Raw genomic sequence first — 14,588 nt, forward strand, 5'->3', positions numbered from 1 at the left:
AGTCCCAGATAGTGTTACTGTTACTGGTGACTGCAGTTCACAGCAGTTTGGGTTCCTGTGGCCGCAGCAACACATTTGCCTTATGAATTGTTATCTGTAATTTCTGAGGAGACAAAGAGAAAAGTGGAAGTAGTTGGTTCCAAAGATTTAACCATTTCTTCCATTTCTCAGTGTTGGTGACTTCAGGAACCATGTGGAGGAGGAGAGGATGTGCAGGAGATGCCGAGACAGCAGGTCCCTGGGCTGTCAGCAGCAGGGAGGGCAAAGCCGGGCACACAGCGAAGGGGACCAGGGAGGCCCAGAGCCCTGGGCAGCGCCTCACCCAGCTGGGGTGGGAACCTCCGGGGTGGGAGCAGAGGGCCTCCTGCTTCGATGGCTGCTGGTTCGTCCTGAGTTTCAAAGTCCAGGACCTAGAACTGGCTGACTTTGCTGGAGGAGTCAACCAATAAGAAAAACTGGAATTTTGTGATTCTAAAGCCTTCCACGAAACTCCTTGCATATATATATGTATGGATGTGCTACTCGATTTTCATATGAGTTTTGACCCAATAATTTCATTTTCCTACATCCAGATGATTCCCCCAGAGAGACCATGCAAGAAAAACAAATCGGAAGGTCCAGTGGAGAGCTTCTACCCTCGTTACCAGCTCCAGAGGCAGGGAGCTGTACCTGGTGAGACCAAAGGGCAGAGGCATCAGCTCTTCACTTTCCAGCTTTGAGGAAGTCTTTCACCAGTCCCTCATGGCCCACTTTTGTTTTCTAGCTTCTCAGCCTGTATTCATCGGCTCCTGAGTGAAACCATTTAGGCCCCTTCCCTCCTCTTCACTCTCCCTGTGAGGCAGCCCCTGAGTGGTTCCTTCTCCCAGATGCGCCCTGGGTCTTTCCAGGCATCTGCCTGGCCTCAGTCCCTCTCCTCCAACTGGAATGTTCTGCTCAGCATTTATTTTTCTGGTTAAAACTCAACCTACCACCATGATATTCCTTTTGGGGGGAAATTTGGCAATATGTATATCACAATTTTACAGGGGCAGCCCCATTAGCTGAAAACATGTATGAGTCATTTCTATGTTAACATACACAAGTTCAAAATTCATGAATATGCAATGGTAGAAAATAAAGAAGGCCATCAGCATGTCAATCAACAGGGACGAGTTAGATACAGCATGGGCCGGCCACACTGGGATACACGTAGCTTTCAAGAGAAGTGGATAAGTATGCCCAGACATGGGAAGGTGCCTAAGTTAGTAATTGAAGGCTATGGAACAATATAATGGTAAACTAAGCAGCTTGAAACAACCAGCATTTATTGTCTCACAGTTTCTGGGGGTCAGGAGTCCAGATACAGCTTAGCTGGTCCTCCACAACCAAGTTACGGGCTGGAGCTGCAGTCACATCTGAGGCTTGACTGAGGAAGGACTGCTTCCTCACTCACACAGTTGTCAGTAATTCAGTTCCTTGTGTGCTTTGGGACTGAGGGCCTTATTTCCTGCTGGCTGTTGGCCACAGCCTGCCCTCAGCTCCTTGTCACAGGGGCCCTCTCCATGTGGCCACTTGCTTCCTCCAAGCTAGCTAGGGAGTGTGTCTCCTAGCAAGACTGATGTGATCATCTTATGGAGCATCATCATGTACATCCCATTACCTTTGTCACTTTCAAGGGGTTAGAAGCAAGTCTATGTTCCAGGCTAAGAGATTGGGCAAGGGAGTGGATATAAGGAGGCAGGGATCGTGGGGGAGGTGACCATCTTAAAGGCTTTCCATAGCATACCCAGAATATGTTTTTAATTAATAAAAGGCAAATGAATCAGAACATAGGAGGGAAAGGATGGATAGCTAGCTACTAAATATTCTACAGCATTGAGTTACTGCTGGGAGTGGCTCCCAGCCAGGACCCCATTCCTCAGCACCCACGGACTGTGATCTAGGGAAGACCAAGTGTCTGGTTCTCACCAAGGGAACATGAGTGGATGGGGCGAGTGTCACTTCTGGTCCAGAGGATTAAGAAGTGGATGTGACTCCCCACACTCTCTCTTTTTTTTATATAACAGAAATATAGGGATTTATTACTTTTTGGCTTACAAACAAGGTCACCCAATAATGCTTGTATTTGCTTCCTATAAAAGATTACCAATTTCATTAAAAAACCACAAAACAAAATCCCAAATCAATTCCTACAGACAACATAAAAAAAGGGGAAAAGGAAATTATTTTCCCTGCTTTCAAGCTTTATTACACAGGTTCAAAAATTATTATTTTATGCCATTCTTAAGTCAAAGAACGTACTGCCATGCTTCTCTGCACTGAGTCTTAGGACATGCTAATGTCGCCAACTCAAATTTAAATGTAGTCCCAATGACATCACAATTTACAAGTGCATATGCCGGGATTAGGAGTGAATAGGAGAAAAAAACCAAATGTTTTAGAATATAGTTTAATCAAATAATCTAAATGAAATAAACATTCAATTTAGTAGGCTATCCTGTTAAATAAGGAGGCTGTGCAGAAAACATAATCAAACAGAACTTAAAATCATGTCTAGTAAATGACACAAATGATTTCTCAAATCTTTAAGTTTGACTTAAGTTCAAAGTCCAGTTGGTGGGAATTAACACTACATACTCTTGATACCGATTTTAGAACTTTAAATTCCAGAATAACAGGCTAATTTATTCATTAGTTTTCTGTTGACAACAGAATTCTAAACACACAAAATTAATGCAGTGGCCTCAGCACCCTCCCAGTTAACATTTCTTTAAGTTAGATTACAAGAACAATAAAACAGCTCAGAAGACATACACTCCCTATGCATTTCATAGGCCTGCCCAAGTTGTCCCCAGCTCTTTTGCAAGACACAAAACAATTTGTCTGATTCTAAGTCTATTCGGCAGAAGTATAAAAATCATACAAATGTTAGCACGTTTTCAACACGTTATGGAAATACATTTGGAGAGATGGAGTGCTCAATGTATATTATGTGGGCCACTTTAAATCAAAGGCATCATTACTTATTCCATTTTCAGACACTGTCGTGGTCTCTTATACCTTTATGTAAGGTCTGGTCCTAGACCAGAGACTTTAGTATCATTCCAAAGAATACGGAGATATTTATATATTTATTTCTTTTAAAATAATATTTAAAAGTTTTACTACAGAAAATCTGGCTTTAATATGGAAGCATTTTTCCTTCTCAAGATTATACACCTGCATGAAAGTAGGTGATTTCCTTTACATTTAGTTTTTCACAATAGCAAAATAAACTTCTTACACATTGCATTTAAGTTGACAAAGAAAGTTAAGATGTAAAGTTCCATGTAACTTTTTATATTGTGAACCGTCCTTTTTAACATACTCCAGATACACTGCTGATTATTTAATACAGTCCAATTTGATCAACTTAATTAGAAGCGTTATGCTGAACAATCTGTTGAACCAAATGTGCTAAAACAGTAAGTAGAGTTAGCTATTATGATTAAAAGGGAATTTTAATGTATCATTAACATATACATCAATTTTCTGACTATTGTTTCTGTAATGCATTTCTTTCTAAAGCTAAAACCACATGCATAAAAAATAAATGATATCTTCAAACTCATTCAACAGTTTTCTACTTTATGTGGTATGTAAATAAAGTCCTTTATTTAATTTCATACACATTATCTTAAGCATTATTTTATTTTTCTTGAAGGAATTCATATTTCAAGGTCAAAATTAGTATGTGTTTACACATGAGAACATTTTTTTAATGTTACTACTACCTGTAAATACATTCTTCCATAATAATGCACTTCCAGTTTTCACTGGAAAGATAGCACAAGCCTTTTGAAAGTCCTATGAATTAAGTTTATAAAGGGAGGAGAACACAAGTATGGTGAATCCCTCCCAATTCCCACTTCCAACAAAGTCTTAAGAAATCCTCCTGCTTCAAAACATAAACACAATCTCACAGTATCTTTATTTGATCATAATGTCGATAGGAAAACTGTATTCCTATTATTTTTGATACTAACAGTTTTACTGAATTTGTTTTCACTTTCTGTCAAAAAACTCATAGCATAGGTTGATATGGATTCTCAAACTCATTTAGATCCAGGAGGGTCATTAGAATAATATAGCCTTCTGATTTTAAAAGCAACTGATTTCTTATAGAAAAATGATATGTATCAGACATTTAATCAGAAAAAGAAAAATGAGAACATGTCTTTCATGTTTGATATCATTTAACTTACAAGATGATGGGAAAATAGGTTGGTTATAATTAAAAAAAAACTAAAACCTACTGCAACTAATGAAAAAATCAAACACTGAAGAATCAAGTATCTTCCAACTTAGCTAGTATTATTGTCCAAATAAATGTCTTCCATTGCACTGAATATTATAATTAGAAATTCACTATATTTTAAGGCATATTTTAATCAGTATGTTCCAGAATTGCACAGTTATACTGATCAGTGTTCCAATTTCCCCACTTCTGCCCTCATCCCACCCCTTTCTTCTAGGCTCAGAGTATTAAGTCATGGTTTTGGTGGCTATTGTAGATTTGAGCTGGCATAACACAGTGTGTTCACTAGGTTTTGTGAGCATAAACATTAAAATGTTACATAAAATGTACCATAATTTACTTCAAACTCCAATCTAAGATGATTTAATGCCTTGACAAAAGGTGAGATGACTTAAGTACATTTTACGTTTTGGGCATTTAGACCACCATATGCATAGATGTTCTAATGCTGAATTCTTGGTCTTCAGTATCTCATAGTGCTGGATGCTCGGAAGTATGACAGAAACTTGTAACACAGACTAACCACAAAGTACCAGATGTTACTTGCCATCTGTGATCTTACAATAAAAATGCATCAGATGAGGATCACAAGGATAGTATTAAAACCATAACGTGGCCGGGTGCGGTGGCTCACGCCTGTAATCCCAGCACTTTGGGAGGCCGAGGTGGGTGGATCACGAGGTCAAGAGATCAAGACCATCCTGGTCAACAAGGTGAAACCCCGTCTCTACTAAAAATACAAAAAATTAGCTGGGCATGGTGGCGCGTGCCTGTAATCCCAGCTACTCAGGAGGCTGAGGCAGGAGAATTGCCTGAACCCAGGAGGCGGAGGTTGCGGTGAGCCGAGATCGCGCCATTACACTACAGCCTGGGTAACAGCAGTGAAACTCCATCTCAAAAAAAAAAGAAAAAAAAACCATAACGTATATTTCGCAACTTGTTCAGATGTTTTCTGGCCGCAAGGAGGCCAGACATTTCTTCATTCAACACGTACTTCTTAGTTCCCATGCAGTAGTTCTCTAGATATTCTGCCCAATGTAACTGCCGTACATCAATATTGAAGGTCTTTTTATCTTCAGGGTTTAGTTGATTAATTAACATATTGACATTGTCAGTATTCCAAACCCAAGAATTACTTGTGCAATATTCAAGAAACATCATAGCTTTCTGAAAACGAGTAATTGCTTTCATCATCCTTGAGCTTCTTCCAGTCATCCTGCGGTAGATATCATACAGGAATGCTGGGGCCTTATGGCTTACAACAATCCAGTAATGATGTAAAAGGTGATTGGAGGTTAGATTTACACTGGGCCGTCTGAAGGCCTGTTCGAGAGGATTCCTCTTGAAAGTGGAAATTACATGGTATTCAATTTCACCCCAGTGGAAAGGATGAGTGCTGCCTGTTGTACAATTATACACCATGGCGTTTCATGGTCTGTTAACTCCGGGATGCCAGGCTGCTGCAAGACTCGTTGACAACTACGTCTACAGGAACAAGATCTGCAAGGGCCCTGTTGGAGGCACGCATTTTTTGAAGAATTCCTTTCCCTGCTGCAATAAAGAGCCCACTTGGTCCATTAAAATTATCAATCCATCCTGGAAAAAGTTCTTTCCAACTGGCACCAACAATCGATAGCCTTATAATCGCCACATTTAGCTTTGCTCCTTCCTGTTGTACAACATATTCTGCCAATGCTTTTGTGTATATGTAGGTATTAGGTCTGTCTCCTTTCAATTTTGGTGTGATATCATTTACTAGGCCATCATCCATCCACTCTAAAGAATCGGTCAGCTTCTTGGGATCCACAGGTGGTGGGTAGACTACTTCATCAATATGCTTTTGGTTACAGCAGGCACATGCTGTTGATACATGCATGAACACCTCCAGGTTCTTCATTTGTTGTGCAAGGAGAATAAGCTGTCGCATTGCAATCGCACTTACCCGAACAGCATCTCTTAAGTTTTCATTAAACCTTACTGTAGCTGCACAGTGGAATATAATATTGGTAGAATCTATGATCACCTCTTTATCTTCTTCACTGAGAGCCAGTTTAGGTTGGGTGAGTTCGCTGTCGATTGCTATAATTTTCTCTCTAAAATCTGGATTTTCATCTCTCAGTCTGTCAAAGAGCTTGCCACTAAGGATTTCTTCTACTCGCTCTTGTGGTGTCTGTCTAGCTTTCTGCCTCACCAAAACATACACTGAATTCACCTTAGGACAAGATCTCAGCAACTTTTCCAGAAAGCACCTTCCCTAGAAAACCAGTAGCTCCTGTGAGGAGGACATTCTTGCCTTCATAGTATTCTGGGATTGAAACCATTATTTTGATCCTAGACACAGAGGCTCAGGCCTCACTCTCCTGCTGGCCATCCAGCGATGGCTGCCTCCCCACACTCTCTTTTTGCCATCTGCCCATTGAATTGAACAGAGTTGGCAGTGAAGATGTGGAGCTACCCAGTGAATGGGTTCAGAAATCCCTGCTGGGAGGTGAATCACCCAAACAGGAGCACCCACATGGCTAAAGATACATGCCAGAAATAAATTTTTACTTTGTTTAGCTGTGCAGGCTAAAATTTTGTTATCACAGCAGCTAGTATACCTTAAATAGTACAATTGGTTTTGTATAATTTGATTCAAAAATCTGTGTATGAGTATATGTAAGTATGGATGTATGTTATAATATGCACTTTTCATTCTCTTAATTGGGTAGTCAGAATTCTTCAATGTGTCTGCATAATGAAATACTCCAAAACTTAGAATCATAAAAAATAAGCATTTATGATCTCTCACAGTTGCTGTGGATCAAGAATTTGAAAGCAGTTAGCTCGGTGGTTGGGGCTGCTGTCACATCTAAAGGTATGACTGAGGTTGGAGGTTCCACCTCCCAAGCAGCTCCTCACACACCTGGGCAGTTGGTGCTGCTTGTGTGCAGGAGGCATGCAGACCTCTCCTCAGGGCCACTTGAGTGTCCTTATGGCACGACAACTGGCTTCCTCCAGAGTGAGGAATCCCAGAGAGAGCAAGGCAGATGCTCATGTTTCATGAGCTAGCCTCTAAAGTCAAGCACAATCATGTTTGTGATATCTGTTGATGACACAGGTCAGCCCTATTCAATGTGGGATGGGACTATACAGAATATGAAGAGGGAGAGGCTGGCTACCATAGGGAGGGCACAATAGAAAGGCACCTTGATCAGAGTCTCGGGGCAGGGCATGGAAACTGAAAGGCTTAAGCAAAATAAACAAAGTAAAGGACAGGCTCAGCTGCTTTTGACAGGAGTGGTGATGTAGGCTCTTGTCCACAGAGTGAAATCACACAGGGAGAAGACCCACAAGGAGGGTCACAGAGGTCAGCAAGGCTGGAGTGGACATCTGTGGACATGGTGACAGAATGAGCCTCAGGGCTGCTCAGTGAGGGTCAGAGATGACATTGCAGAAGCAGGAGCCCAGCACAGAGATGACCAGGACAGCAAGCCCACAGACTGCTGAGTGATTTGGAAACTGATCCTCCCTTCATCTCCAGGGCACTGGAGCAGAAACCAATGGTGTATTTGTGATGGGGATGGTGGGTCTCGCTCTCAGGTATCATGTGGAAGGAGAAAGAGACTGCTCCTTCTTTAGATTTGCACTCATGTCTGAGTGGGTCATCCTCTAGGCTTTGGAGATTCAGGTAGCTGCTATCCACTATGTCCGAGGACTCCCAAGTGAAGGGTTCATGATCCCCACGTTGGGGGTGGTGGGCAGGAGAAAACATTAGCATTTCCATTTCTCTCTAAAAACCAGCAACCTTGCCCTGTGCTGACGCTGAGTGTGCACCTGCCCTCTGGTAGTGCCTGTTTGCTTCCCAAGTCCTGTGACTACTCTCCCCCTCATGTAAGGGACAGATAGCTTAATAAGACTCCCGCCAAGAGACCGCAGAATAAAGATTCTATTAATCATTTCTCTGGCAATGAGACAATGGCAGAGCTGGCAGAGCTGACACTGTCTGTAGATTTCACTGGAGCCCCATGCACATGACAGCAAGAATCTGAAAGAGGGACTGACATCAGCATTGTCAAGACGAACCGTGCCCTGGGTATGCCGTTCATGGAGTGTTAGCTAATGCAGTATTAAGCCAGCATTTAAAAAAACTTATTTTTTAATTTTAATTGACACATAATGGTTGTATGTATTTATGGGATACAATGTGATATTTCATTACATGTACATATTGTGTAATGATCAAATCAGGGTAATTAGCATAACCATTACAACTTCATTACTTCTTTGCGGTGGGAACATTCACAATGCCTCTCTTCTAGCTGTTTGGAAATATACAAGAACTTATTGTTGGCTACAGTCACGCTACTGTGTAGTAGAGCACCAGAGCTTATTCTTCCTTTTAACAGTATCTTTGTACCCATCAACCAGCATCTCCCCATCCTCCCCTCCCCGCTACCCTTCCTGTCCTCTGGTAACCACAATTCTACCCTCTACTTCTATGAGCTCAACTTGTTTTAACTCCCACATATGACTGAGATCATGCAGTATTTCTCTTTCTGTTCCTGGCTTATTTTGCTTTATATAACGTCCTCCAGGCTCATCCATTTTGCTGCAAATGACAGGATTTCATTCTTTCTTTTCATGGCTGAATGGTATCCCATTATGTATATGTACCACATTTCTTTCTCCTATGTATCCTTGATGGACACAGGTTGATTTTCTCTCTTGGCTATTATAAATAGTTAAGCTAGTATTTTTAGCAGAACAATTACAAATATTCTTTTAGGATTATGTTATCTTTTAAAAGTCTTTGTGTATGTTTTGTAATGCGTATCAAATATAAATACAATAGTTATGTGTATATGATAAAAATGCACAGGTATATGTATGCTGACTTTTAAAAATGAACAGCGATGTAGTTCAGAAAATGAGATGCCCTCTTTCAGTGACTACTCTGTCTCTGGTGTTAGGCTGAATGACCAGGTGGATAACTGCCTTGCTGGCCCACTGAGGCAACCGCCCTTTATCTCCTCCTCCAGAGTATAGGTCGAGGGCAGCTGCAGTCCCATGGTGCTTGAGATGCAGCCGGTGAGGCCATTCCTGTATCACTGGTCCTGAAAGTCAGCTCTATGCTCTTTTCTGTGCTGCATAGATTGTCCTGGAGAGTTTTCTTTTTGTTTACGAATCTCTCTGATTGGGGGTCTTTTGTGGAATGGAAGTTTTTTCATTAGCAGACAACACAATGGAAAACTTCCAAGTAACTGCCTCTTAAATTTTTGTCGGGGCCAGTGTGGTGGCTCATGCCTGTAATCCCAGCACTTTGGGAGACCGAAGCAGGCTGATCACCTGAGGTCAGGAGTTCAAGATCAGCCTGGCCAACATGGTGAAACCCTTTCTCTAAAAAAGTACAAAAAATTAGCAGAACATGATGGTGGGTGTCTGTAATCCCAGCTACTTGGGAAGCTGAGACAAGGAGAATGGCTTGAACCCAGGAGCAGAGGTTGCAGTGAGCTGAGATCATGCCATTGCACTCCAGCCTGGGTAACTAAGCGAGACTTCGTCTCAAAAAAAAAAAACCATTTGTCCTGCCAGGAATGGAACTAAGCCAGGAATCCATGAAACAAGAAAAACAACTCTGAGGGCCCCTGGGTGATCTGCTATCCTGTCTGGGAGCCATCCTTCCCTCATGGGTCCTGGAGGCTTCTACTTTTAGGACTTGAAAGACACAGTGCCAGGGGTTCAATCCCATTTACCTCTAGGGCCATGCTTTCTGCTGGACATGGTGGGCTTAGGTGTCTGAACATGCCTGGACCAGAGTTGAATCAGAAGAATCATCCTCCAATTAGCTATGAGAACAGCACCATTCCCAAATAGTGAGAATCAGCCTGCATCCCTCTGGGGCTTGGAGTCTCTGCAGGCATCATGAACTGATTCCATGGCCTCCACTTGGGGTACAGCAAGACCTGGTGCCCAGGAGGGGTGGCCATTCATGGGGCAGGCTCACAGCCTCTCTGCCGAGTGTCATCTCTTCCCAGAGCCAGCAGGTTTTCCATGGTGATGCAGATGGCCTGAGAATGGCCAGGATTCGGGGTCTCCACATCTCCATGGCTCAGCCCCAGCCAGCAACCAGCGCAGGATCCTAGCCCATGAGTGGCCACCTGCTTCAGTGTCCTGGGAGCACACATCAGTTGCAACAGGGTTGCCAGGCTTAGCCAACAAAAATATTGTCCCATGCAATATTGGGGATGTATTTACACTAACGTTTATTGGCTGTTTATCTGAAATGCAAGTTTAACTGGGCTGTCTGTATTTTATTCAACAATGCTAAATACAAGGGCTTTGAATTTGGGTTCTGTCATCTAGTGACCTGAGAGCTATCTGAGCTCCCCGAGGCTCAGTTTTGTAGTCTGTAAAATGGGAAGGACAATGTCACCTCTGTGCTATGGGACAATATGCAAAATGGGAGAGAACCTTCTAGCTGAGTGGCTGGGATCTTGGTCCACCTGTCTCTTATCTTGTGTAGCAGAATGCAGCTGCCCAGCTCCACGTGTGAGGAAAATTCCATTGGAACATGGATGGCTTGTAATGATGCTAGTGACAAAGGTTGCCATTCATAATTGAAATTCCCGGCCAGGGTTTCCATTCAGCACGCAATAGTCCCTTCCTAAGTGCTGGGTGCTGTCCACACTCTGTCATCGCCACCGACAGCTCTCTGGCTTCAAAGGCCCTGGGAATGCCAGTGAGTCTGTAGTTGCTGTTTGATGAGAGCTGCTTTATCATCCCCAGGTGGCTCTGCTGCTCATCATACTGCATAGGGATGGAGTCACCTTGGTGTTGGGGACTATGGCTCCAGGCCCATCGTGAACTGCTGTTCACAATGATGGCATGAATCTTCTGATAATTAAAAGGGGTCAACTTGACTGGTTTGAGGAACACCTGGATGGCTGGTGAAGCGATTTCTGTGTTTGTCTGTGGGACTGAGAGGACGACCCACTCTCAGTGTGGACAGGCAGCCTCCTGTTGGCTGGCAGAGGGACAGGTGGACAAGGCAGGTAGAAGAAGGAGGATGCATACCAGCACTTTCTCTCACTCTCCCTCTCCCTTCCCGAGCAGGAGGCTTTTTCTCTTCCTGTCCTTGGACGTCAGACTCCAGGTTCTTTGGCCTTTGGACTCTGGGATTTGCATCAGCAGCCTCCTGGTTGCTCTCTGACCTTTGACCTAGGACTAGGGGCTGCACTGTTGGCTTCCCTGGTTTTGAGACTTTCAGAGTTGGACTGACATTTTTCATAAACCATCCTGCAGATGACCCAGCATGGGTCTTGGCCTTCTTAACTGTGTGAGCCAATTCTTCCTAATAAACTCCCTTTTATATATACATATATCCTATTGGTTTAGTCCCTCTGGAGAACCTCAACTAATATAAAGCCTTTCCTATAGTTTCCCAGGCATGCTCCTCGCTCCTGACATGGGGACATCATCTAGTTTTCACTCCCAGGGAAACTCACCCACGGCTTCACAGCAGGAGGGCACACTGTTTCCCACGAGGCTGGAAGACTCCAGCATGGGCATCTTCAGCCCTGCAGCCAGTCCTCAGTCTGAACAGATGCAGGAGACAGTGCTGCACATCAGGAGGCTGGGGGCGCATCCTGGGACTCCGGGCCAACTTCCCCAGAACTTTCCAGTTGCCATGGTGACGGTCAAAATCGTGGTGATATTTCAGGTTGTTGGCAAGACATGGAGTCTGGGACAGCATGCTGCAGGCCGGTGTCCCTCTGATTCAGTGTCTGTGGCTTGATGCTGGAAAGGGTGGGCTTGAGGAGAGGGTCACGCAGGGCTGGAGAGGATTCTCCTGGCCCAAGCAGACAGCCCTGCCCAGAGCTGTGCAAGGCAAACCTGGCATCTCTCCTGGCATGCAGGTGGCAGTGACACTGCGGGTGGCAGTTTGTGACATTAAGGAGGAGGTTGATTTAGTATGGTTTATAACAGGTCATCCAGGAACAGCAGCCATTGTTTTAATGAAAAATTCACACAGCTGATGATGGAGAGGAACGTAAATTGCCTTGGAGGCAGCACGTGCCAGCTGCCACGTGCCCTGTGTACTGTGCATCTGGAGCTACTTATAAGAAATACCTTCTACCAGTTAACTGGGGCCTCATTTTTGATGTTGTAGCTAGATTAGCTTCTGGTTTTTAGCTCTCTTCTTGAATGGTTTCCAGAACTCAATTTCCTTTTCTTGCCTAATTTTCATCAGGTGTTGACCTCATGATTAATAATGTTTATTCATTGTCGTTTAATAATTTTAAAAATAATATTTGTCAATTAGAAAATAAGAAACTCATAGAAGAATAATCAGAATCACTCATGATTCCCATCCAGGCATTGAACAACAGATCCCAGATCTTGCCCCCCTCTGTCATCTGCCGCAGGATACTAAAAGCTGTGTTTCCTGCTCACGTGGGAAGTGGGGCCCAGAGTATGTGGGGTGGGGGCAGCAAGGGCAGAGTCCATGGGGGACTTATGTCTGATTTAAGGTGGGGCTCAGCGAGGATGGGGTTACCGTCTGTGCTGATGGGGCAGCCAGGTGAAGAGCTGAGGTGAGGGAAGCAGCCATCTGTGGAGGTTTTCCATGGAAGCGTTGTTGGCTCTTTCCAGAAGCTCCTGTCGTAAGTAATTAAGCTTCTTGCTTGCACCAGAGTCTGTGGAAGGAGCTGTGATGCTAACAGCAGGGGACGGGGAGCCAGTCCTGCCTGCAGACAAGGGTGTGGGGGTGTCTGTGTGGTGGGGGCTGGATGGCTCCAGCTCTCACAGGACGTATATGAACACATGGTAACATAATAACTTTGCCTGCGTTAGCTCAGGTCATAATTTATGACAGCTGAAATGGACAGCCCTGAAAAAACCATGGGAGATGGAAAAACCATTGCCTTTCGCATGCCACACTCCCTCCCAAACACTTCCAGGTTGTACACGCATATCTGCACAGGTAGAGCTGTGTGTGAGACTGTGTGTACATGTATGTGGTGCTGTGTGTGTGTAGGGTTGTGTGTGTGTGTGTGTAGGGCTGTGTGTATGTGTAGGGCTGTGTGTATGTGTAGGGCTGTGTGCGGGTATGTATGTAGAGCTCTGTGTGTGTGTAGGCCTGTGTGTGCCTGTAGAATCCTGTGTGTGTCTGAATTTTACTGGGGTTGTGGGTGGAAATAAGTGCAGAATATTTAATCAAGGCAGTGAGGTTTAATTTCCTTTTTAGATTAAACATTGTAATCTTTACTTTGTCAGCAAGTAGAAATGTGGCAGATGTCCCAGTTTCTGTGCAACTGTTGTGCTCTTGACAGCTGTCAAGTTCCACCTGGCACTTGGGGTTGTGCTGGCATTCTGGCCTTGCCTCACCTTGCCCTCAGGTATAGGATGTACTCATGATGGCATTGAGGAGCCCATTCCCTGCTTTGCACCCTCTGAGCCCCCAGGGACCCCTGGTTGACCCAGCCCTATGGACACCCATACCCACCAGGGGGACACAAATGGCCAGCAGGTGAGGAGAGGCACCAATTGTCCCTAAGCCACCAGGAAAGGAAGTCCTTGAAGGAGGGCGCTGCTTCCAGGGACTGAGGATTTCATAAAGTGGCTGATTTTAAAGAACCCAAAGACAAGTGCAGGGCCCTGAGGAGGTCTGAGGTCCCAAGTGGGGCTGAGAGGAAGGGGACAGGGTGGGAGACAGCAGGTCTGGGAGATATCCTTGGGGCCCCATAAAGCAGGCCTGATGAATGTGCAGGAAGGAGAGGTTTCTCAGTTGTGGAGGAATCCACATACAATTTTCAAGAAACCATTATTTATCCAATTTGGTGTCACAATTTCAGAAGAAGGAATTTAAAAATCACAAGCAAAATAAACTACTCAATCCTCTGAGTAAATTCCGGAAAGCACGGTGTGATTTCACCAGATAGAAGATGATTTTGAAAGATGGGTCCTGGAGTGAACAAACCGGAAAAGAAAAGGGGATCCTGGCACTGCGTGAATGAAGTTACTTCAGTGAATCTGTAGCAAGTGGATTTTAAAACACAGGCATTTAGCACAACCCTGGAGAGTAACACGTAATGGCATCAAAAGGTAGCCATGGCATAGTACATGAAAATATGGAGGGTGGAGCACACATGCACCCCTCACATATGCAGGTGTGTCTATGTGCAGAGAAAAGACAGGAAGGAAGTGCACGAACTTGCTAGAGACAGTTAGATGTGGGAGGTGGGAGCACAGGCGGTCTCCTTTTTTTCTCTCTTCTTTCTCTTTTTAATTTTGCTTCTCTGTATTTGCCTTTTGCTCTTTTTTTGAGACG

At 44.0% G+C, this 14,588-nt stretch overlaps 1 long non-coding RNA gene and 1 pseudogene across 1 annotated transcript in view; one reads left to right on the top strand and one right to left on the bottom strand.

The window, feature by feature from the left end:
- LOC128931708 (uncharacterized) overlaps positions 1-3,589 on the top strand; it is a 29,575-nt gene extending 25,986 nt beyond the window's left edge. The window contains exon 4 of the long non-coding RNA XR_008480519.2: positions 573-3,589. This is a non-coding gene — a long non-coding RNA (uncharacterized LOC128931708). The remainder of the gene's footprint in view (positions 1-572) is intronic.
- A 1,514-nt stretch (positions 3,590-5,103) lies between these two features.
- LOC100407132 (fatty acyl-CoA reductase 1 pseudogene) lies at positions 5,104-6,612 on the bottom strand (annotated as a pseudogene).
- Between the last annotated feature and the right edge of the window lie 7,976 nt (positions 6,613-14,588).

The sequence above is a fragment of the Callithrix jacchus genome, chromosome 1 (assembly GCF_049354715.1).
Source record: "Callithrix jacchus isolate 240 chromosome 1, calJac240_pri, whole genome shotgun sequence".
Taxonomy (NCBI): Eukaryota; Metazoa; Chordata; class Mammalia; order Primates; family Cebidae; genus Callithrix; species Callithrix jacchus.